At 41.1% G+C, this 26,179-nt stretch overlaps 2 protein-coding genes across 3 annotated transcripts in view; one reads left to right on the plus strand and one right to left on the minus strand.

The window, feature by feature from the left end:
* LOC125454088 (ras-related protein O-RAL) overlaps positions 1–26,179 on the minus strand; it is a 106,640-nt gene that overhangs the window by 69,958 nt on the left and 10,503 nt on the right. The gene's annotated exons all lie outside the window — the stretch shown is intronic.
* Positions 8,778–26,179, plus strand: part of si:dkey-3d4.3 (RING finger protein B) — an 86,781-nt gene continuing 69,379 nt past the window's right edge. For both annotated transcript variants that reach the window (XM_059647516.1, XM_059647518.1), the window contains exon 1: positions 8,778–8,975. The gene's annotated coding sequence lies outside the window, so the exon portion shown is untranslated. The remainder of the gene's footprint in view (positions 8,976–26,179) is intronic.

Here is a 26,179-nt window from a genome sequence, read left to right on the forward strand (position 1 = left end):
TTCTGTAAGTGCCTGAGCAGAAATGAGGAAAAAGTTACAAATCTTTCATCAAACTTGAAAATTAGGCCATATTGCCAGTTTTCAGATTTGCTGGCTGACATTCAGTTCAGGGATAACCTTGTCTACAAATTCAGACTATTCGGTGTAACTTATTTATATTTACTACTGATGTTCTTTTGTGTTAAGCATTACTAGAAATTTCAGATTACTTTTTAATTTGTGAAGATAATGGCAAAACTAGAACTTGACACATTGTTGATCACTAAAGGCAAAGTTTACGAATAATATTCAAATTTATAACAACTAAAATTCAAAATAGATTTTCCAGTGGAACAAAAATTAAAATTTCACTGTGTTCTTAGGGTTATTTTCAGTTTGAATAAAAGTGTAAATGTATAAAATTGGGTTACCCTCCTGATTTTCAAATAGTATTGGATAATCTACCAGAAAAATGTTTAATGGGTGAGCAGACCAATATTGAATGTTTTACACTGTTACTGAAATCCAAAACTACCTCATAAATATAGTTTAAGATAGTATAGCACAGAAGCGAGCTATTCAACCTGTCATAACTCTTTGAAAAAGCTGAGCAATTTACCAGAGATAATGGGAACTGCAGATGCTGGAGAATCCAAGATAATAAAATGTGAGGCTGGATGAACACAGCAGGCCAAGCAGCATCTCAGGAGCACAAAAGCTGACGTTTCGGGCCTAGACCCTTCATCAGAGATCTCTGATGAAGGGTCTAGGCCCGAAACGTCAGCTTTTGTGCTCCTGAGATGCTGCTTGGCCTGCTGTGTTCATCCAGCCTCACATTTTATTATCTCTGAGCAATTTACCAATGTTTTACCCTGTAAATTATATCTTCAAATGCTTTTCCAATTATCTTTCAAAAATTCATATGAAAGCTGATTGAACATCAATCTTTAAGGTAATTACTTCCATATCTTAATAAGCGTACGTGCAAAAGAATGACCTAATTTTTCCTGTAGCTCTTTTGCCAATTATTTCCCATTTATCATCCCTAGATACTGACATTTGCCACAAGATTTGTGTTTTCCCTACTTACTCTATTGTAATCCCTCATGATTTACCCCAAATCAATACATTTTGCATTCTGGACTAAAGCTGATAACGTTAATGCTCACATAGAAATAATAGAAGCAAATAATGCTTGTGTTGAAGTACTACAAACTTAATTTTACAATAAATAAAATCATTGAAAGAGTAAGATTTAATGGAAGAGTTCAGCATTCAAAGGAATCCACAGATAATTTCATCAATCATCTCCACGGACATGTGGAAAATTATGATAATGGAACTTTGAAATCAGAATTCATAAGAGACAGCGTTACTGTTGGAATAATTCATGAGTCTTGGTCAGACTTATTACATTCCTAGTAGATTTTATATTGGAGAAAACCATTCACATGGTGAGTGAAACCAAAATGTGAAAGTAGGAAAAATCAACCTGAGGAGAGGATCAACCTTTTCACAGAAGATCAGTAGAATCCATTCAATTCTTAAGGTACAAAGGCCCTAAAGACAAAACGACAAACCAGTACAGAGTGTGGGCCAGGCATCGGAGACTATGAGTCAGCAATCCAAAAGTATTACAACCGAGGAGGTACACATATGATGTAATCACTGATGGGGAATTGAAAATTAGTTTGTTCTTAACAATAGTCTCTAATGCTTTCCCATCACTAATGCAAGACTAGTTGGCCTGTAGTTGTCAACTTCATCCGTTTCCCTTTATTGATCCAGTGTGTGACATTTTCACTTGTTCAATACCACCTCTGGCATGCAGAAAAATATAATAGACAGGCAATGGACTAATCGATTAAAAATTTTCATCTAATACTGTGAAGATTTTTTTAAGTTTCTGCTATTTATTTGTCTGTTCATTATGTATTGCGTTGATTAGGAGTTTAAAATTAAAAATTTCATCTAATATCTGCCACTTTTTAAAGGTAAGGAAGGTTTTATGAATGTGAGGGTTAGAACCAGCAGCAATTTGCAATTTAAAAAGGAGTCTTCTGTTCATACTCCTTTTTAAATTGCAAATTGCTGCTGGTTCTAACCCTCACATTCATAAAACCTTCCTTACCTTTAAAAAGTGGCAGATATTAGATGAAATTTTTAATTTTAAACTCCTAATCAACGCAATACATAATGAACAGACAAATAAATAGCAGAAACTTAAAAAAATCTTCACAGATCTTCTTTACTCTCCATCTTCGGTACGCCTCCCCCTCTCTCCCTATTTATTCCAGTTCCCTCCCTCCATCCCCCTCTCTGATGAAGGGTCTAGGCCCGAAACGTCAGCTTTTGTGCTCCTGAGATGCTGCTTGGCCTGCTGTGTTCATCCAGCCTCACATTTTATTATCTTCTGTTCACAGGCTTGGGCATGCTATCAATTCTCTCAGATATCAACATCAGAACAGAATTAAGCAATTCAACCTCGAAGGCTGTTCAATCCCACCATTCAATTAAATCATGAATGATCTGTATCTCAATTCCTTTTAACTACCCTTGCTCCAAAGCTCTTGAAACCCTGACCTAACAAAAGTCCATCGATGTCAGGCTTCAAAGATAAATGTGAATGCCTGCAAGGACATGCCTATAAGGGCATTCTGGAAAACAGAATCCAAAAATACATTGAATATAAAAAGTGCAAAATGTTCTAATTACAGCTAGATAATAAAATGTGAGGCTGGATGAACACAGCAGGCCAAGCAGCATCTCAGGAGCACAAAAGCTGACGTTTCGGGCCTAGACCCTTCATCAGAGAGGGGGATGGGGGGAGGGAACTGGAATAAGTAGGGAGAGAGGGGGAGGCGGACCGAAGATGGAGAGTAAAGAAGATAGGTGGAGAGAGTGTAGGTGGGGAGGTAGGGAGGGGATAGGTCAGTCCAGGGAAGACGGACAGGTCAAGGAGGTGGGATGAGGTTAGTAGGTAGCTGGGGGTGCGGCTTGGGGTGGGAGGAAGGGATGGGTGAGAGGAAGAACCGGTTAGGGAGGCAGAGACAGGTTGGACTGGTTTTGGGATGCAGTGGGTGGGGGGGAAGAGCTGGGCTGGTTGTGTGGTGCAGTGGGGGGAGGGGACGAACTGGGCTGGTTTAGGGATGCAGTAGGAGAAGGGGAGATTTTGAAACTGGTGAAGTCCACATTGATACCATATGGCTGCAGGGTTCCCACGCGGAATATGAGTTGCTGTTCCTGCAACCTTCGGGTGGCATCATTGTGGCAGTGCAGGGGGCCCATGATGGACATGTCATCTAGAGAATGGGAGGGGGAGTGGAAATGGTTTGCGACTGGGAGGTGCAGTTGTTTGTTGCGAACTGAGCGGAGGTGTTCTGCAAAGCGGTCCCCAAGCCTCCGCTTGGTTTCCCCAATGTAGAGGAAGCCGCACCGGGTACAGTGGATGCAGTATACCACATTGGCAGATGTGCAGGTGAACCTCTGCTTAATGTGGAATGTCATCTTGGGGCCTGGGATGGGGGTGAGGGAGGAGGTGTGGGGACAAGTGTAGCTACATTGGGGAAACCAAGCGGAGGCTTGGGGACCGCTTTGCAGAACACCTCCGCTCAGTCCGCAACAAACAACTGCACCTCCCAGTCGCAAACCATTTCCACTCCCCCTCCCATTCTCTAGATGACATGTCCATCATGGGCCTCCTGCAGTGCCACAATGATGCCACCCGAAGGTTGCAGGAACAGCAACTCATATTCCGCGTGGGAACCCTGCAGCCATATGGTATCAATGTGGACTTCACCAGTTTCAAAATCTCCCCTTCCCCCACCGCATCCCTAAACCAGCCCAGTTCGTCCCCTCCCCCCACTGCACCACACAACCAGCCCAGCTCTTCCCCCCCACCCACTGCATCCCAAAACCAGTCCAACCTGTCTCTGCCTCCCTAACCGGTTCTTCCTCTCACCCATCCCTTCCTCCCACCCCAAGCCGCACCCCCAGCTACCTACTAACCTCATCCCACCTCCTTGACCTGTCCGTCTTCCCTGGACTGACCTATCCCCTCCCTACCTCCCCACCTACACTCTCTCCACCTATCTTCTTTACTCTCCATCTTCGGTCCGCCTCCCCCTCTCTCCCTATTTATTCCAGTTCCCTCCCCCCATCCCCCTCTCTGATGAAGGGTCTAGGCCCGAAATGTCAGCTTTTGTGCTCCTGAGATGCTGCTTGGCCTGCTGTGTTCATCCAGCCTCACATTTTATTATCTTGGAATTCTCCAGCATCTGCAGTTCCCATTATCTCTAATTACAGCTAGATATCTTTATCCCATTGAGCAAATCATGCAGCCACTTTACACTTATTCAACAGCAAAGCCAATGACTTATCAGTGAAATGATGAAGGCGAGGCTGTTTAACTATTGATATTAAATTTTCAACAAGAAAAAATGGCATAAGTATATATACTATACTTTATGATACAAATGAAACTGTATAATAATGTGGCCTCCTTTAAACAATATGCTTTTTAGTTTTGGTCTCCCTTACCCTAGTGAAAAGACCTTGGCTATTAATCTTTTCTATGCTTCTCATGATTTTATATATCTTGTTAGGGTCACCCATCAGCCTCCTATGCTCCAGGGAAAAATTTCCCTACCCATCCAGCCAAGGTCTTTTCCCCAGGGTAGAGGGGTCCAAACTAGAGGGCACAGGTTTAAGTTAAGAGGGGAAAGATTTAAAATGCACCTAAGGGACAACTTTTCACGCAGTGGGTGGTACCTATACGGAACGAGCTACAAGAGGAAGTGGAGGATCTGGATACAGTTACCACATTCAAAAGACATTTGGACAGGTGCAAGTATAGGAAGATTTTAGAGGAATGTGGGGCAAATACAGACAGATGGGACTGGTTCAGTTTAGGAAACCTGGTTGGCATGGACAAGTTGGGCCCACAGGCCTGTTTCCATACTGTATGACTCTGACAAGATTTCTTAACTTCTTCTGCAATAAACAAACTAAAAGCAACATAGCCTGAACACTATTTTTGTAGGCAAATTATATTTTCAACTACAGAATCGTCCTGTCCTCTTCTAACCTTTAAGATGACCAAAAATCTCAATTTGCAGTTATACTTCACACTGTCTCTTCGATTTTTCTCTTCTCCTTAAATGAGTCCAAAATGATTCTTGGTTCCCAATGGTTATATCCATTCCGAAGAAGGGTCATTGAACTCAAAACACTCTACTTCCTCTCCATCGATGCTGCCAGATCTGCGGAGATTTTCCAGCAATTTCTGTTTATGTTTCAGATTTTCAGCATCCACAGTTCTGCGTTTTGTTTTAATTTATATCCATCGTTTCACTCTCCCAAACTGTGTTACTTTTAAATTCATGATGACAGCTTTCCTGCAGATCCTACTTCTGGGCCAATCTGGGCAAAATTAGACAGGTTTCTTTCTCAGTTATCTCAAATTTAATATTTTCAGTCCCAGTGTGAACCTTCAGCACAATTTTTTTTCTCAGTACCATTTTCCTGGTGACTATAATCTTCTATTCCTTTCACCTCTTGGTTTATATTTATTTCTGAGATGTTATTTTTCTTCAACGTGGCAGAAAGACACAAACTATCTTTTCAATGCATCCCCCATTTTTTATTTCCTAATACTAATTATCCACACATTCCATCTCAGAGACCAATGCTGAATTTGCTCTTTACATTTTTAAATAGATAACCTTACTATCTGTTTTCATAGATAGCTATCTTTCTCTCAAATTCTGTTTTCTCCATTACTATTGGATTTTTGATTATTCTTTGTTGGTTGCTTCTTGTATTCTGTCCAGTCTTCTGAGGACCCATTAATCCTCATGGAATTGTATACCTCTTTCAGTTTTTAACCTGGTCAGTTATATACAAGTGAAATATTCCTTCCCTAATGATGTTCTTTATCATTGGAATGTATCTTTACTGATAATTCTGGAACATTTTCAAAGGATATCGTGGAAATCTGGGAACAGGCTAACGAGCTGGATGATCAGCCATGATACAATGAATGGCAGAGCAGGCTTGAATGGACAAATAGCCTATTCCAGCTCCTATTTTCTATGTTTGTTTGTATTCATTTGTGGGATGTGGGTGTTGCTAGCTGGCCAACATTTATTGTCCGTCCCTAGTTGCCCTTGAGAAGATGTGGTGTGCTGCCTTCTTGAACTACCTGCAGTCCACCTGTTTGGGTTAACCATCAATGCCGTTAGGGAGGGAATTCCAGGATTTTAACCCAGCACCAGTGAAGGAACAGTAATATATTTCCAAGTCAGGATGGTAAGTGGCTTGGAGGGGAACTTGCAGGCGATAGTATTCCCATGCATCTGCTGCCCTTGTCCTTCTAGTCAGATGATCTAGAACATGCTGCCTGAGGATCTTTGGTGAATCTCTGGAGTGCAGCTTGCAGATAATGCATAAAAACTGATAGAACTGCAGATACTGTAAATCAGGAACAAAAACAGAAGTTGCTGGAAAAACTCAGTAGGTCTGCAGCATCCGTGACAAAAAGTCAGAGTTCATGTTTCGGGCCCAGAGACCCTTCCTCACAGTTAAACCAACATTGCTCTAGCTAACGTCAGTTCTGAGGAAGATCAGAATAAGGGACCGCACATTTAGTACAGAGATGAGAAGTCATTATTTGTCTCTTACAGATTACGGTGCTACAGTGGCTACGTGATTAGCACTGTGGCCTCACAGCACCAGGGATCCAGGTTGGATTCCACCCTTGGGTGACTGTCTGAGTGATGTTTGTACATTTTCCCTGTGTCTGCATGAGTTTCCTCTAGGTGCTCTAGTTTCTTCCCATAGTCCAAAGATGTGCAGGTTAGGTTGGATTGGCCAGTCTAAATTGCCCATTGTATCCAGGCATGTGCAGCCATGTGGATTAACCATGGGAAATGCAGGGTTACAGGGATAGGCTAGGGTTATGGGTCCGGTGGGATCCTCTTCAGAGGGACAATAAGCTTCTGCACTATGGGGATTCTGAGATAGTGAAAGTGTGGAAATATTTACTGATGAGGCTTGATTATTAAGTATATTCAAGGCTAAGGTAAACTGATGTTTAATCAGTAAGAAAGTCAAAGGTTATGGGAAAAGCCAGGAAAGTAGAATTGGGGATTAACAGATCAGCCATGATCTTACTGAATGGTTGAGCAAACTCCAAGGCTGAATGGCTGACTTCTGCTCTTATGCCTTATGGTCAAAGAGGATATTCTTGGCTGATTCCTGAGATAAAAGTGTTGTGCTATAAGAACATGTTTGGCAGATTCAACTTGGATTCACTGGTGTCTAGATTAAGGAGAGTTGATCTTATTCTAAGATTCACTTGTGGATATCAAAAGGACATTTCCTATTAAGGGAGAGACCAGAACTAGTTGAAAAATAAGAAGTCTCCTAATTAAGATGCAGATGAAGAGTTTTTTTTTCTCTCAGCAGATTGTTAGTCTGTAGAATCCTCTTCCGTGTGGAAGCAGAGTTATTGAATATTTTTAAGGCTAATTTTGTTAGATTTTTAGGGGTTCAAAGGGACAAAGAGAAAGGAGAGGTCACAATCAGCCATGATCTTACCAAAAGGTGGAACAGTCCTAGGGGCTAAATGGCATACTCATCCATCACATTTGTATGTTTACATACCATGTAGCCTTCTTGTCAGGAGAATTCAGAACAAGACATATGATCCCTTTCACTCATCCTTGTAGCCTGTATTAATGCACTGTAGTTCCAAACAACAATCTTAAAAAACATTGCATTTGTAACAACAATAAAATACTGCCTTTATGACAGATTAAAACCCCATAGTACTTGCATGCTTATTGAAATTTAATTGGAACTTTCCTTTTAAAGAAAAGGCATACACTCAAAAGTAAACTCAGATGTAAATTCAGTGGCCAGCAGAGAGAATGCTGAAATATTACACCTGAACATTGCAAGAGTGCTTCAAACAGCAACTCTTCAGAGGCAGAGAGGCAAATTGAAACAAGCTGAACTATGATCCGCTGTGGCTACAAGCTCTGTCTCTCTCTCACTGTGTCTTTGCTTGAAGCCAGGAAGGAAGTGAAACCAGAGTCGAAAGGAAATATGATAAAGACTGTTCTGCTGATCTGCAAAACCGAGCATCTCAAAATCAACAGTTGCCTATCAATAACAATGCTACGGTATCATACAATGTAACAGGCATAACACCCATCATCAATTTTTCATGGAACTCAGAGAATGATCTGTGTATCGTTTTTAACATAACATTTTTTTGAACTGGCTTTTTATTTCTCAACTGAGCAAATGTAATCTTCTATACATACATGTATATATAATCTTGCCACCAAATGAGGTGGGTAAATAAAGTAGGGGAACCAGTACACCTCACCCTATCTGAGAGCTTGTCAATTTGGGGTATCCTGTCTGAAACCATAATAAACTGGGGAACCATGTCCAGGGACTGATTGTAACGATACTCAATTGTATTAATATTGCATATTGTTTTATGATTTTAAATTGCAACATAAATTTGCCTGAAGTGGAAACCATGTGGGACATTTTTGTAAAACAGTTCTTTATAATTTTATCCCCAAAAGCACGATAATTAAGCCAAAACTTATGCAAGTTAATTGGGCAATACACTGTTGAGTTATGGTTGTTAATGTTATGTCCTGCGCAGGAAGTTAACTGTTGATAGCCATGAAGCAGCTCCATTCCTGTTTCCTCTTGTGCTGCTGTATCAACTGTTAACAAACTTCCTCTTTACAATTATCGTTTGGATATCATCGGAAGGCAACAGGTTTTGGAATGCAGTAAAATGTGCCGAAAGTACGTTTGCTGAATTCCTTTTGGGGTGGGGGTCTGTTATTTTCTTCCAATCGTGAAGGGAAAAAGTGAGGTGCGTAAAAACTAATGTTCACAAGAGAAGGAAGCTCATAGAGTCAGCAAGAGGTCAATCTGTCAGGTTATTTCCCAGTTAGTTAGTTAAGGTAAGTGACATTTTATACAACTGTTTCTGTTAGCTTTTAAATCCCAAACTATGGAATTAACTGCTCATTTTTTTTCTGGTGCTATAATTCTGAAACTCAAGGAGGAGATTGCAAAATAAAACTGACTTAAAAATAAAACATTATTATTTTATGGCACACTTTTGACAGGGATCAGCTATCTCAATTTTTTTTTGCAGCCAAAAAAGTACTTTGCAGTATGCCGACTATCATAAGAAAGCAACAGCTAATTTGGGCAGAGCAAACCCCCACAATTAGCAGAGTGATAATTACCACATAATCTGTTTTTGTGATTTTGATACAAGGATAAACATTGACCTGCACACCAGAGATAGGTAACCTTATACTGCTCTTCTTCACAAGACGAAGAATCTCTTAGATCCCTCAAACAGAGGTATAATTTAAGTTCTCATCCGAATGACCACTCTTCCAGCAATGCTGCACTGCGTATTTCACTAGAGCTGTGGACTTGACTGGCAATTATATGGAGTACTGGATAATACCAAACATCATTCCTGAAAACTAAAAACATAGTTCAATTTAGGATTGTATCCTCCTATTGTCAGCATCAACTAAACTTCAGGGCTGGAATCAAAATATTGCCTCATGTTGCACATGTAGAAAAGAGTTTTAAAATATTTTAATTAACTGAATAAAAACTAAAACTCTGAAATTGCACAACAGCTTTATCTACTTCTGTAAAAAGAAAGAAAAGACTATTGACCTTTTGGGTCATAATCTTTCAACAATATTGATTCAATTACAGATATAGAGTTTAAAATGGCACTACCTGTCGTTTTATGGATTCAAACTGATGTGTTGTACTGTACTAGCCTTTTCTGATTTAACATTGTATATATAAATTAATTAAAATCAATGAAAGTCACTATGATTTCTTAGTGGTTTAATTTGTAAATGTGCCTGTATTTCCATTCACTTGCTTACTGTTTTCTCAAATATCATCATTATAGATTTTATTTGGTGGTTCAGATACTACTTAAAACTGAATATTCATGAATATCCAAAGCTACAAATCAAATCTTTCACATAACATATCAGTTATTAACAGATAGATGAAATCACTGATTTCATAATTTTGTTTAATGAAGGTTGTTAGGCCTCATCATTGCTGATGAAGGGTCTAGACTCGAAACGTCAAACTCCCTGCTCCTATGATGCTGCTTGGCCTGCTGTGTTTATCCAGGTCTACACCTTGTTATCTCGGATTTTCCAGCATCTGCAGTTCCTATTATCTCTCATCATTAACAACCTGTTTTCAAGAAAATATGTTTTTATTTCACATTAGGCTTGATATTTTTGCATATGTTTCAAATCCTCAAAATTACAATCTAAATTGAATGAATTAGTAGGAAGAAAAAAGTAAAGCCTTTGCACTCTATAAATTTGATTATTACACCAAATAGTTCGGATAAAGTGCAGCAGAGATCAGTTCCTCCTTATTTATATACGTTATTAAATTAACAAGTCAAAATTTATCTTGAGGCTTCACTGCATACATTAAGTATAAAATCATGTAATATTAACAACATTGTGTTGTTGTTTGAGTTGACCATTATATATGTGACGATATAAATTTAGAATTGGAAACATTTGCATTAAGTATGCGTGAAATTAGGTCCTTACATTGTTTCTAGTCAGTCTCCTGTAGTATTGCATAAGATGGCTTCGGATAATAGTGTAAAATGAATGATTGGGTCATCTTACGTCATTTATGATTTTGGTTTTCAATGACTTCAGTTGATCTGGACTAATTAAACAGACAAGATCAGGCATAGCATGGGATGTTAACGTGAATATAATGAAAGGCAGATGTACCTTGGGGCATTAAACTTGTACGTGCTCAGTGAAAGGGTATCCATAAACAAATGTGTAAAATGGATATGGTTCTGAATAATGACCATTCACTGAAATTATGTAAAGCTTTGAATTATTCAATACCATTTGATTGTAAGTGAAAACAAGCAATACTAATCTGACAACGATCATCACTGAATTTGAAAAATGCAAGGTATGGACTCTAACTTGGAAAGTATAACCCAGTTGATGGTAATCTGACAAGTCAGATTCCTGAATTAAACCTGTCTTGCTCAACTTCCCAACTTTGCAATTTTGTTACTGTGGTCATCAGACATTGTAGATATTCACCAGAGGCTGTCAATGTACTTTTAAGAAAGGTGTGTAATTTTATTGTAGAAATAAAAGGGAAAAAAACTATTCATTAAAAAATTTAGACATGTTACGGTTCACTGGGGTAATGTATTGGAAATCATACTGCACTATTCCTAGGCTCACACAGTCATCACAAAAGTGGAAATTTAAATAAACATTAAATTGTCCAATTATACCTGTCTCATTTAAAAGGATACCTGTGTGTCTTTTTATCATTAACAGGAAAATATCTCTTTGTAATCAATCAGTTTATAACTAGAGGTGGTGGGGGGAGGGGAACATGAATTGATAACTTATAGCTCTATTACTTAAACTCTTACCCTTTTAAAAAATTTCCATATACCTATAAAGAGACAAGACAAAGCACAGTTCTGACACCAGTCCAGATCATAAATGTCAATGAGCTGGTTTGTTCTAGCTTTTTTCCAACTCCTTCTGATTCCTTATTAATGATACAAGGCTTTAATTCACTGGTTGAGGATCCACCCTTTCAATGCCTCCGAAGATGGTTTTCTCCATTTCATTTCAACAACGGAATTTCAGTTTACAGGGAGATAAAGAGTGAGAGCAGAATTTTTCTGTTGCTTCTCTGCACAGGAGGGAGAACAAGATATTTTGGTATTTTTAAGGGCTAGAAACTTCTTGATTATACCTCTATAAATTATTGGTCAGACCACATTTGGAGCGTTGTGTTCAGATCTGGGTACTTTATTTAAGAAAGGGTATGAAAGACCTGGTGAGAGCTCAAATGAGATTTACTAGAGTGATACCAGGAATGAGAGATTTTATGTCGAAAGAAAGATGAGGAAAATTAGCCTTATTCTTCTTGGAACAAAGAAGATTAAGAGGTAGCCTACTGAGGTATTCAAAATTATGAACAATTTTGAAAGAGTAAAGAAGGATATTCAGTTTTTACGAGTTAGCATGTCAGGAAATGGGAGTCAAAATTGCAGTATTGTCAGCAAGCGAGCTGGGAGTGAGACGAGGAGAAGCTCTTTCATTTAGAGAGTTGTCAGGGTTTGGAATGCACAACCTGGAAGAGTGGTGGAGGTTGATCCATTGATGGTTTCAAAAGAGAGCTGGATAAATATTTGAAAGTGATGAATTTAAATAGCTACAGAGACAGGGCTGGGGCATGGGAGTAGCTAAGGAGCTGTTTCAGGGGCCAGTACAACATAATGGGTCGAATGGTCTCCTTCAGCACAGTAACATTTGATGCTGTACAAGACTATAGCCTCTTGAGCGGAAACCAGTTAAGAAGTTTTTAATGCTGAACTGTTGTGAACTCCACAATTGGCCAAGTAAAAAAATAATCAAGTGACAGTCTCTGTGCTGAATTATTCTGAACGTGATGTATCTAGTATTGTCTCCCACCACTCAAATGAGGCACCATTGTATATGCAGCTCACACTATATTTCAGCAACCTGTTTTTAAAACTGCAAACATCTTCCACAGTTTCCTTGGTCTAAAGCAAATGATTTGCCATTGTTTAGTCCATGGTTCAAAAAAAGATAAATGTGGTTTTTATAGAAAGCTCTGATAAACAGCACAATGAGCAACAAGGCACCACCTCTGATAACAAGGTGCAGAGCTGGATGAACACAGCAGGTCAAGCAGCATCTTCGGAACAGGAAAGCTGATGTTTCGGGTCTAGACGATGAAGGGTCTAGGCTTGAAATGTCAGCTTTCCTCCTCCTAAGATGCTGCTTGGCCTGCTGTGTTCATCCAGCTCTACACCTTGTTATCTCGGATTCTCCAGTATTTGCAATCCCTATAATCTCAAGCCACTATCTTTAATTGATCAACAGCTTTGGTAGCGGACATTTAATTGTCTGTTTGCTGCTGACAGGATGCTGTCCTGGATACCTCTGCCTTCCAAAGCAGTGTCACCACCCACTTTTGGCCAAGGCAATTGGGCATCTACCCTCTCCAGTAAATCAGCCTTACATTCATAATTCCATTGTTTAAGTGACTGATATGAATTGTGAATGATATTTGTGAGATCCTACTTCTTCCACCCTACCTTTACTCCTCCTCTCTGATTTCTGTATTACAGACAGTAAAATGGCCCATTTGTGTGTTGTGGTGAAAACAAGTTTTCAGCAGCAGAAATCTGTTTTAGAACTATGCGTCAGTGTGCTCACACCCACTGAATTTTGTACTCACGCTTGGATTTTCATCTCCAAAGTGAATCCACCTCTAAAACCATTACATTTCTGTTGCATTTTCAGACTATGACCAGCCTACTGGTGCATTTGTAGAATTTTCAGTTTAAAGTTCAGATTTCCAGTTTGTGCATTTTGTTTCCCTTTTGATGAGTTATCACAACTGCAGCTTTAGGAGAAAACAATGAGATTAGGAAATAGTGGCCAAGTATAGTACAGAATGGATAGATTGATGCATTTCTGTTTCTCACCTGTAGCTGTTCTTTTAATAACATGTTTTTCAGTGTTGCTATGAAGAGACACAGCTAGTGTCTGACCCAAAGCCTTATTCATTTGAGACTTTTCCAGAAGTGCAAACAAAGGTAAAAAGAGCATGGGTGGAGAAGAAATAAATCAGAGGATATGCTCGGGGTCTGTAAATCATTGCCCAGCAAAAAGTATTTATTGTCAAGATTAATAGTTCTTGCATATGGCAGGGTCACAGGTTAATGGGTCATTCATCATCCATGTAGTCTTTCTTTTAAATGCTACACAGGTTTTCTGTCCCACTTTGATTTCTTTTAGTTAAAGGCATCCTCTTAAAACAACAAGAAAGCTTGGTTACCCCACACGATTCCATTCTAGGTCAGAATTATGGAGTTAGGAAATTCTCCAGAGTGGTGTCCTTTTAAGTGTGATCTGGATTCTGATTTAACAAACACATTGTCAAAGGGTCTATGAGTTGAAAATAGTCTGAGATTATAGAGAGGTTAAAACAATCAGTGACAATTGACAACATTGAAGTCCATTGTCTCGGCTGGTCAATACAGCAAGTCTTGTACTGCTGTTCACTCATATTGGTTTCACTGTGTTTATAAAATTTCAGATACATCTTACTTGGCCGTGGTGTATTTGTGAACTGAATGACAAGATGTGTCTCAATCCCATGATTTACTTTGAAATTGTTCCACTATTTTAAAAAGAATAATCTGGTTCTCAATCAGAAGTAGATTCTGCAAGGACCAAAGGACATTGAAAGAGCCCAATCATGTCTCGTCCTTTTGCTGACCAGGAGCAAATTATCTTATCATGAGTTTCACACCATGTTACTTAACCTCTTGAGGACTGATTTCACAATATGTCTCCCTATCCCTGAGGCCATAAAATGAAACTCCAGAACACATGCATCATCCATCCCTGCCTACTTGCTTCTCACATAATGACAGCTTAATGGTTATATTGCCTCAACACCACCTCTCTTGATTTGTGCAATGTTGCTAAATTATCAGGCTTCTATTCTCACATTCAGTATTAATTAAATGAACTCTTGTGTTCCATTAAATATTAGAGTATCTTACTCTAATCTTTTTCTTGTAGCTTTCAATGCATAATGCGAAATACCATCTTTATTTTATTCATTTGAAATATGTTCCACATCTTTACTGTTTAACAGATGTCAAGCTGCACTTGATCTTACTACTCTTGCACTCATAAATCCCAAAAATTGTAGATTTCTCTCCATTAAAGCTAATCCAAATGGCCCTTTTTGATGAAAGCTTATAATATTGTTTGGCAACTTGTGTTTTCTCTCTTTTCCAAGATCTTATAACTAAATAAGCCATAACCAAGGTACCTTCATACTGAAGATGGCATTTTAAGTAGCGATGTATAAACTTTTCACTGTGCTCATTGAGCATAGGTGACAAAAAAGCTAATTCATTCATTCGTTCATTCATTCATTCTTTCTAAAGGAAAGGTAAATTAGTTTTTGATATTCAGTTCAGTAAAGGAGACTTCCTTTTAAGGATCAGAAACTCATTTTCTTTAGTGGTGCGTCAAAGCAGTATTTCCAAGAAACCATGTGATCAAAACTAAATGATTAGACAGACTATGTGCTGGGATAATAGCTGAAGTGGTTACAGTATTTGAATTTTTATGGCTCTGAAAAAGAAATGTCAGAAACAAAAGAAGGTCTAGATCAAAAAGAAGGATCCAAAGCACCAACTGTCCTATTAAGCAGCCTAAAGGTAGTCAAGCGGATATAAAAATGCTAGGAAATTTTATTTGAGTGCAATGGGGAAAAGTCAATGAGTTAGTCTATGTCTGCGTTTGTTGGTGAGATATAGTAATGAAGAGAATGTAATGGCGAATGCCTAGAGACTTGCTGAAAGGAAAACTTGCAATGCTATGAATTGAGTAAGAAAAACTAAAGTAGAGATAGGAGTGGTACTCCACTGGGGTTGATTGTCTGTAAAGAATATTACTTGGAAAAAAAATTGAATCCTTTTAATTCTATATTAACCAATATGTCATCAAAGAAACATTGAGAGAAAAGCAGCCTGAGGTCACAAAAAGATAAAGACAATAAGTGACCATTATAGACATAGTAATTTATTACCTCAGCTGGCTAATACACTAATTTATGTACTATTATTCAATCATTCACATTGGTTTCACTGTGGCTATTATGGAGTTATTGTGAACTGATGACAAACTGTGCCCCAGTTATGCTGTCCCTTTGTAGATTCCGGTTCTAATCTGGACCAAACCCACGACATTTTCTCTGATATGTTGATAATAGAGTCGATGTTTAGTCCCTCTCACAGCTGAAATTGGAAAGGTTTATCTATTTTGCTTCCAATTTCCACACTGCTCTCACCTTTACCTGGTCCATTCCTGATTCCTCTTTTCCTTTTGTCGACATTGTCTGATTCCCTTTCTGAGGTTAAGCTGGCCACCAATATTCACTACAAACCCACTGACTCCCATACGTACCTTGCCCATACAACGTCACACCTTGCTTTCTCTGAAGACTCTATTCCATTTTCTGAGTTACTCCATCGCAATCACGTCTGCCAGCTTCTAAAATCGGGCCTCTGAAATGTCCACCTTCTTCCTCGGCAAAGGATTTCCCAGCACCAAAGTTGACAGGGTCCTTAACTGTGTCCAATCCACCTCCTGCATGTCAGCCCTCACCATTTCTCTTCTCTCCCACAAGAGCAATACAGTCCCTCAATGCTCGCCATCTCATGAGCATCCACATCCAGTAGCATGACAACAAAATGTGAGGCTGGATGAACACAGCAGGCCAAGCAGCATCTCAGGAGCACAAAAGCTGACGTTTCGGGCCTAGACCCTTCATCAGAGAGGGGGATGGGGTGAGGGTTCTGGAATAAATAGGGAGAGAGGGGGAGGCGGACCGAAGATGGAGAGAAAAGAAGATAGGTGGAGAGAGTATAGGTGGGGAGGTAGGGAGGGGATAGGTCAGCCCAGGGAAGACGGACAGGTCAAGGAGGTGGGATGAGGTTAGTAGGTAGATGGGGTGCGGCTTGGGGTGGGAGGAAGGGATGGGTGAGAGGAAGAACAGGTTAGGGAGGCGGAGACAGGTTGGACTGGTTTTGGGATGCAGTGGGGGGAGGGGAAGAGCCGGGCTGGTTGTGTGGTGCAGTGGGGGGAGGGGACGAACTGGGCTGGTTTAGGGATGCAGTTGGGGAAGGGGAGATTTTGAAACTGGTGAAGTCCACATTGATAACATTAGGCTGCAGGGTTCCCAGGCGGAATATGAGTTGCTGTTCCTGCAACCTTCGGGTGGCATCATTGTGGCACTGCAGGAGGCGCATGATGGACATGTCATCTAAAGAATGGGAGGGGGAGTGGAAATGGTTTGCGACTGGGAGGTGCAGTAGTTTGTTGCGAACTGAGCGGAGGTGTTCTGCAAAGCGGTCTCCAAGCCTCCGCTTGGTTTCCCCAATGTAGAGGAAGCCACACCGGGTACAGTGGATGCAGTATACCACATTGGCAGATGTGCAGGTGAACCTCTGCTTAATGTGGAATGTCATCTTGGGGCCTGGGATAGGGGTGAAGGGGGAGGTGTGGGGGCAAGTGTAGCATTTCCTGCGGTTGCAGGGGAAGGTGCCGGGTGTGGTGGGGTTGGAGGGCAGTGTGGAGCGAACAAGGGAGTCACGGAGAGAGTGGTCCCTCCAGAAAGCAGACAGAGGTGGGGATGGAAAAATGTCTTGGGTGGTGGGGTCGGATTGTAGATGGCGGAAGTGTCGGAGGATGATGCGTTGTATCCGGAGGTTGGTGGGGTGGTGTGTGAGAATGAGGGGGATCCTCTTTAGGCGGTTGTGGCGGGGGCGGGGTGTGAGGGACGTGTTGCGGGAAATACGGGAGACGCAGTCGAGGGCATTCTCGATCACTGTGACGGGAAAGTTGCAGTCCTTGAAGAACTTGGACATCTGGGATGTGCGGGAGTGGAATGTCATGTCGTGGGAGCAGATGCGGCGGAGGTGGAGGAATTGGGAATAGGGGATGGAATTTTTGCAGGAGGGTGGGTGGGAGGAGGTGTATTCTAGGTAGCTGTGGGAGTCGGTGGGCTTGAAATGGACATCAGTTACAAGCTGGTTGCCTGAGATGGAGACTGAGAGGTCCAGGAAGGTGAGGGATGTGCTGGAGATGGCCCAGGTGAACTGAAGGTTGGGGTGGAAGGTGTTGGTGAAGTGGATGAACCAGTCCAACCTGTCTCCGCCTCCCTAACCTGTTCTTCCTCTCACTCATCCCTTCCTCCCACCACAAGCCGCACCCCCATCTACCTACTAACCTCATCCCACCTCCTTGACCTGTCCGTCTTCCCTGGACTGACCTATCCCCTCCCTACCTCCCCACCTATACTCTCTCCACCTATCTTCTTTTCTCTCCATCTTCGGTCCGCCTCCCCCTCTCTCCCTATTTATTCCAGAACCCTCACCCCATCCCCCTCTCTGATGAAGGGTCTAGGCCCGAAACGTCAGCTTTTGTGCTCCTGAGATGCTGCTTGGCCTGCTGTGTTCATCCAGCCTCACATTTTGTTGTCTTGGATTCTCCAGCATCTGCAGTTCCCATTATCTCTCACATCCAGTAGCATGCCACCTATAGACACATATTCCCCTCCCCTCCCTTGTCAAACGCCCACAGGAACAATGCCCTCTGAAACACCTTGGCTCACTCCTCCTCCACTCCCATCACCCCTGCAGCACCTTCCTATGCCATCGTAGAAGGTGTAACAACTGCCTGTTTAAACCTCCCTCCTCACTTTCCAATGTCCCAGATATCTTCCAGATGAAGTAAGAATTTACCCACACTTCATTCAATCTGGTCTACTGTTTGCGCTGCTCGCAATATGGTTTCCGCTACACTGGGGAGACAAAACATAGACAGGATGACCACTTTGCAGGAATGACCCTGAGCTTCTAGTTCTCTGTCATTTCAACACATCACTGTGGCCACTGGCCAACATCTCTGTCTAGGGTTGCTGCAATGTTGTAGTGAGGTTCAGCGCAAGCTGGAAGAACAGCATATCATTTTCCACCTAGAGACACTGCAGCTTTTGGGACTCAATATCAGTTCAATAATTTTAGGGCCTGAGCACCTCCTCCTGTGTCCTTACCCCAACACTCACACACTAGGTCTTGTCATCGCATGGGCTTCTACCACACCATCCCATTGTCAGCTACTAATGGTCCCAATTAGCAGCTATTGATAACCCCAGGCTGATCTTTACCCATTTCTTTGTCTATCTACTTCCACTTCACTAACACCTTCCACCCCAACCTGAAGTTCACCTGGACCATCTCAGATACCTCGCTCTCCTTCCTGGATCTCTCTGTTTCCATCTCTGGCAATCAGCTAGAAACCGAAACCCATTTCAAGCCTACCAACTCCCACAGCTACCTAGAATACACCTCCTCTCACCCACCTTCCTGCAAAAATGCCATCCCCTATTCCCAATTCCTTCGCCTCCACTGCATCCGCTCCTGAGGTGAAGCATTCCACTCCCGCACGTCCCAGATGTTCTCATTTTTCAAGGATCGCAACTTCCACTCCACGGTGGTTGAAAACACCCCCAACTTTGTGGAATACTTACGCTCGGCTCGTGACAAACAACTGCACCTCCCAGTCGCGAACCATTTCCACTCCCCCTCCCACTCCTTGGACAACATGTCCATCCTGGGCCTCCTGCAGTGCCACAATGATGCCACCCGAAGGTTGCAGGAACAGCACCTCATATTTCGCGTGGGAACCCTGCAGCCCAATGGTATCAATGTGGACTTCGCAAGCTTCAAAATCTCCCCTTCCCAGGCCGCATCTCAAAACCAGCCCAGCTCGACCCACCTCCCTAACCCGTGTGTCCTTCCTCCCACCAATCCACCTCTCCCATCTCTTACATACCAGTCTCATCCCGCCCCCTTGACCTGTCCGTCCTCCCTGGACTGACCTATTCCCACCCTAACTCCCCACCTGTACTCACCATACTGGCTCCATCCCCACCTTTTTGACCTGTCTGTCTCCTCTCCACCTATCGACTTCTTTATCCATATTCCATCCGCCTACCCCTCTCTCCCTATTTATTTCAGAATCCCCTTCCCCTCCCCCATTTCTGAAGAAGTGTCCAGACCTGAAATGTCAACTTTCCTGCTCCTCTGATGCTGCTTGGCCTGCTGTGGTCATCCAGCTCTACACCTTGTTATCTTTGTCTATCTAGTTTGTTGCTCTCATGAATATTTTCCGAGCAACCATCAGTTTCTGAGGAAAGGTCACTGGACTTGAAACATTAAGTCTGATTTCTCTTCAGAGATGCTGCCATACCTGCTGAGCTTTATTTCTCTACTTTTGTTGTTCTCACTTCCTGGGCTTCATCTCCACCTATTGTTTACTCCTCCTACCACCCCCCAGCCCAAATTCAGCAGATTTAGCAACCATCTTGAAGTGTTAAGTCTTCATAGATGCTGCCAGATCTGTTGAGTATTTCGAGCATCCTCTGCATTTTCACATAAATAACACACCGTTCATCACACTTCGTCCTGTGAGCCATGAATGAAACCTGTCATAACTTGCAATGCAAAGGCCTGGATATAAAGCTTAGTTCAGGCAAATGGCATTTTCACTGCTCTGGAAGAGTAAAAACATAGACAGCTTAAGATAATCTATAACCTATAACCTACTGTTGGTGTACTGCTGACTGTGGATATGGAAGCACAATGGAACCATAATTACGACAATCAGAAACTAGTGTGGCTGCTAGCTAGAGTTTCCCAGGTGGACCTGAAGCTGACGCCAATAAAAAACAGATGCAACTGAACATGACTGAAGTCAAGCACATCGGTCATGTAATGCCTTTACTCAAATCCTGACATAGTGAAAATTGTAACAGAGACACAGCTACCAACAAACGTGAAAGCAATGCAATGATTTGTTGGACTCATTAACTACCCCATAAGCTTTTTGCCTTATTTGCTATCAGAATGTAAAACTGTATTCAAGCCCAATGCTAAGAAAAACAGTGGCGTTGAGGCACAGAGGGAAAGGCAGCTTTCACTCAAATTAAATATCTAGCACCAATGCCCTGGAAGACATCAATCCAGCAAACCCATTAAATCTGACAGACAAGCATCTTGCTCTGATTTCAAACTCACCATAGGTATGACACAACCCTAGAAAGGTAACATCATCTCAGGAATTGGTAGATTCCAAACAGCCTGCCAACGGAAAGTCTCATGTGCCATTAAAATACTTGAACGTTCTAAAAACTGAGGATGTAACGTGTGTGCAGAGACTGACAAAAATGGGATTTGACTAGGCTTATCAAAAACTTTTGTTCATGAATAATTTTCATTAGTGTTTCTGAATATTAGATAACTTGTAACTGCAAGTGATAATTATTATTAAAGCATGAGTTTTTTTGGCTTTTTTATGAAAAGGGAGATGTTTGGTAAAGAACTGTATGCATGATGGCCAACCATAGCCATGTGGTATCATATACGTTGCTTTCACTTTAGTTTAAGCAGAGCTGCTAAAACTCAGTACATGAAACATTATTACCCACCACCCCAGGATATTGCCAGGAATGGAAGGTTTGAGTTATAAAAGTAGACTGGATAGGATAGGACATTTTTCATTGGAGCATAGGAGGCTAAGGGCTGACCTAATGGAGGTTTATAAAATCATGAGGGGCATAGATAAAGTGAATAGCCAGCCAAAATTCAAAACAAGGGGACATATTTTAAAGATGAGAGGAGAATGATTTAGAAAGGACATGAGGGCCAACTTTTTTAGACAGAGAGTGGTAATGTGTGGAATGAACCTTTGGAGGAAATGATGGACGTAGGCACAGGTACTATTTTCAAAAGACATTTGGATAAATACACAAGTTAAAAAAAAAGGTTTGAAGGGATATGGGTCAAGTGTGAGCAGGTGGGGCTAGTTGTTCAATTTGGTTACATGGACTAGTTGGACCGAAGGGCCAGTTTCCATGTTATATGACTCTGTGACACTCCTGCTAATGTTCAATTTAAATTCCTTTCCCAAAGGCAATATCCATCTGACTCTGCTTTTCTGAGCTCCCTGTTTGGTTTGGCTCAGAGCCACAACAGTACAGTATTGTAGAAGTATTATATTACCAGTGGTGCCATTTTTACAATGACATAGTAAGCTTAAGGGCCCATTTGTCTGTAAGTGGACATAAAAGATCTCATAACTATTTAGAAGATGAGCAGTAGAATTACTTCCAGTGACCTGACAAATATTTATCTCTCAGTTAACAGCACAATAAGAGATTGTCTTCTCATTGCCACAGCACAGCTTCTGGGAGTTTGCTGAGCATTAATTGACCACTGTTACAATTGTGACCATACTTTTGAAGTACTTCATTGGCTGCAAAGTGCTTTGGATTGATCTGTACTTGTGCAGGGTACAATTTAACCGGATTGAATAATATTTGCCACTGATCAGCCCATCTGCCCAGCCTGCCTATATCCTCCTCATTAGCTAGTACCCCACCAATTTTTGTATCATCTATGAAAAGGTCAATTTTCTGATTGGTACTAAGAGGTGGAACGCCAGAACTTCTTGGGGAAGCAATACACAAGTGAGCTAAAAAGGATTGAATATAAATCAGGTATGCCATACAGCCAGTTGGCTGCACCAGAGGACCAGACTGTGAAAGAATCAGTTAAATAGAAACTCTGGAAGCTATGCCATCAGGATGGTTGTGACCTGAGTATGAGGGGGTCCCTAGCTGTACATCTCCTTGGAGTATTCAGGAATCTCTGAACACAACTGGTGACTGACGTTGAACAAGAGCTGAATCCAGAAGGACAGGTGCCAGAGGCTGAGTTGGAAAGACAGTAAGATGTCAAGTGGTGCCACATGTACAGGGAGTGATTCCAGTGTTTGTGATTTGATAAAGGTGTACTTGTGGCATTAACTATATAAGATGAATTTATTTTTTTCAATTGAAGTCCTATTTGCCTGTTAATTCATGTTGAATTGTATATTAATTTTGGTTGGCTGTTAATGTAAAAATGTTTTATAGAGGACAATCTCATCTTGTCTTATATGTTGCGTTCTTTTCAGAATTTGAGTAGAAATGAGAAATAGAAAAGATAGTCAACAGGTAGGCAGGCACTAAATCAATATTAGCTGCAATCGGTCTTGAAATTATTATTCCAAACAATAGCATTTCAAAACAAAAACTGAAGTTTACTCTGAATTTGCTGATATAATTTATATATTATATATAATATATCTACCATGCTGGCTATTCTCCATCATTGCAACATTTACTGGAAATTATTTTAACTTTTACTATGTTAGGAGATTAAATTTCCTCAGTGAAGTATGACTTAACTGGAACATAAACTGAGCATGAATACTACTATTATGTAACTTTCCTCTTGAGTTAGCACATTTGCTTTCCAGAAAATTGCTCGGCAATGTTCCAGGCTGAAATGAAAAATTAATGCGTTACATTGTGTTAGCATTCTTAAGTCCTTTATCAACCAAATTGAGGGAGGTGATGACCTAGAGGTATTATCAGTGGACGGTTAATTCAGAGACCCAGATAGTGTTCTGGGGACCTGGGTTCAAATGTGGCCGCAGCAGATTGTGGAATTTGAATTCAGTGAAATATCTGGAATTAAGAATATAACGATGATCATGAATCCATTGCTGATTGTCAGGGGAAAACCCCATTTAGTTAATAATGTCCTTTAGGGGAGGAAGCTGCCACCCTTACCTGTTCTGGCTTACATGTGATTCCAGACTCCCATAGCAATGTTTTTGACTCTTAACTGCCCTCTAGGCAATGAGGGATGGGCAATAAATGTTGCCTAGCCAGTGATGCTGTCATCTCATGAATGAATAAAGGAGGAAGAAAATTAAGGTTACTCCATATAGTCATGCAGCCTTTCTTTCTCCCTCACTTATCATAGATCACTGGTTAAGTGCTGAAGTCAGGCTTGTTGAAAACATGGTAGAAGGAGAGGAACCATTAAAGTTTAAAAATGACAGAGTTTATTTCATTAGATAGGGGAGGAGAACGCCTAGTGGTATTATTGCTGGACTGTTAATCCAGAGATCCAGATAATGCTCTGGGGACCTCAGTTCAAATCCTGCCACAACAGATGGTGGAATTTGAATTGAATAAATATCTTGAATTAAGATCATCATCTCATGAGGACTGTGAATCCATTGTCAGTTGCTGGAAAAACACATCTAGTTCAGTAATGTCCCTTAGGGAAGGAAATTGCCATCCTTACCTGGTCTGGCCTACATGTGACTCCAGGCCCACAGCAATGTAGTTGACTCTTAACTGCCCTCTGGGCAATAGGGATGGGCAATAAATGCTGCCTAGCCAGTGATACCCTCATTCTGTAAATGAATGTACAAAAAAAAGCAAAAAAGGTGAGATTATCAAATCTATGGACCCTGGATATTGAGGGATACGCAGAATTAGATTAAGACAAAAAGAGAGGTTTATGGCAGATACCAAAACAACAAACATTCTAGTGAAGTATAATATACAAGGAACGTACAAATGAGATAAGGAGAGCTAAAATGGAACGTGAAAGGTTACTGGCAGGTAAATTAAAGTCCACTGAAATATTAAGAGGAAACAATAACAGGCAAATTGTAGGGCTTATTAAGGACCACAGTAGGTAATTTGTGATTGGAGCCAGAGGATATAGGTAGGGCTCTAAATGAATACCTTGTGGATACACCAAGAAGACATACAGCTAGGAACCTCTCATGCTCAGGTCACAGCCATCTCAATAGCATAGTTTTCAGAGTTTCTATTTATTGGAGTAACCAACAACATTTGATTCTGTCTGGTCTTCTGGTACAGGCACCTGGCTCTTTAGCATACCTGAGCAATTTACCCCACATTTAGATTCAATCCTTTTTAGCTCACATGTGTATTGCTTCCACAAGAGTTTCTGGAGTTTGAGTTCTTCTTAGACCCAATCAGGAAAGGGACATTGTAGAAATTGAAATCAAAGATAAGGTCTGTTATAGAATGAAAGAAATTAGCATAGACAGAGAGGAGGTTCTGAGTGGTCTGGCAGGCTTAAAAGTCAATAAATCTCCGGGCTGTTGAGTGAGGCAAGAGAGGAAATAACGGGGTGTTTGTAAAAATGTTCAGTTCCTCCCCGTCCACAGGAAAGGTGCCAAAGAACTGGACATCAGCCAGTTTGGTACCATTGTTCAAGAAGGGAGCAAGGGTTACTACAGACCAGTTAGTCTAACCTCAGAGGGTGGGAAACTATTGTAAGCAATTCTGACGTACAGAATCAATCTGCATTTGGAGAGGCCCTTGCTGCTTGTGGCTTATATTAATGATTTAGATTTGAATGGAGGAGGGTTGTTCAGTAAGTTAGTAGATGATACAAAAATTGGCAGGGTGTTAAATAATGAGGAGGATCGAGATAGCCTAGACAAATGGGCCGATCAGCGGCAAATGATATTCAATCTGGATAAACGAATGTACAAAAAAAAAGGAAAAAAGGTGAGATTTTCAAATCTGTGGACCCTGGATATTGAGGGATACGCAGAATTAGATTAAGACAAAAAGAGAGGTTTATGGCAGATACTAAAACAACAAACATCCTAGTGAAGTATTGGCAAACAAGGTAAAGAAATACATGATGAAGGGTGGAGACCTGGAAAGCACTGAGGGTCAGAGAGACTTGGTGTGCATGTCCATCAGTCCCTTAACCTATCAGGATAAATGGATAAAGAGGTTAAGATAGCATTTGGTAGTCAAGGCATAGAGTTGAAGTTTAGAGATGGGATGCTGTAACTGTATAAAAAGCTTTTTAGGCCACAGCTATTTGAGGTTCTAATGTCTACATTATAGGAGGGAGGTGATTGTGCTGGAGAGGAAGCAGAGGATCTTTACCAGGATATTGCCTGGGCCTTGGAGATTTACCTGTGAAGAGTGACTGGACAGACTGGGGTTGTTTTCGGGATAGAGGTGATTGAGAGGGGACATGATCAAGATGTATAAAATTATGAAGTGCAAAGATAGGGTAGACTGGAAGAAACATGTGACAGGGAGGCACAGATTTAAGAGAAGGGGCAGAAAATTTTAAAAATGAAGTCACTTTTCATCTGCATTAAAAATATCCTAGAAATAGAGTTTTTTGTAATAAAAGTTAATAGATGTAATTACATGCAGTTTTCAGAGCTTTATGTCTGAACCTTGACCCTCTCCCCAAGTTTGGACGTAGACTCAATTGCAATGCTTGTTTCTGCTGTTGGCGATTGATGATTTAGAACCCACTTCGGCTTCAACTTTTCCTGCAAGTGCATTTGCTTTACTTGTCGAGCCACCTAAGCAAGTTTGCCTCCAGGCCTTGCCTGAGCCAGCAAAGCAAAATTGATTCAGAATTGGGGCAGGCTGAGGCACACAGTTTCCGCTTTTGAATGAAAAGATACAGTTGATAATCAGCAGTTATGTTTTTTTGTAGGTTCAGAGGGCTATCAGTTATCTGACGTGGCACTTTTGGCCAGCTCTGAAGCAGCAACACTCTTTC

The sequence above is a fragment of the Stegostoma tigrinum genome, chromosome 7 (genome assembly GCF_030684315.1).
Source record: "Stegostoma tigrinum isolate sSteTig4 chromosome 7, sSteTig4.hap1, whole genome shotgun sequence".
Classification (NCBI taxonomy): Eukaryota; Metazoa; Chordata; class Chondrichthyes; order Orectolobiformes; family Stegostomatidae; genus Stegostoma; species Stegostoma tigrinum.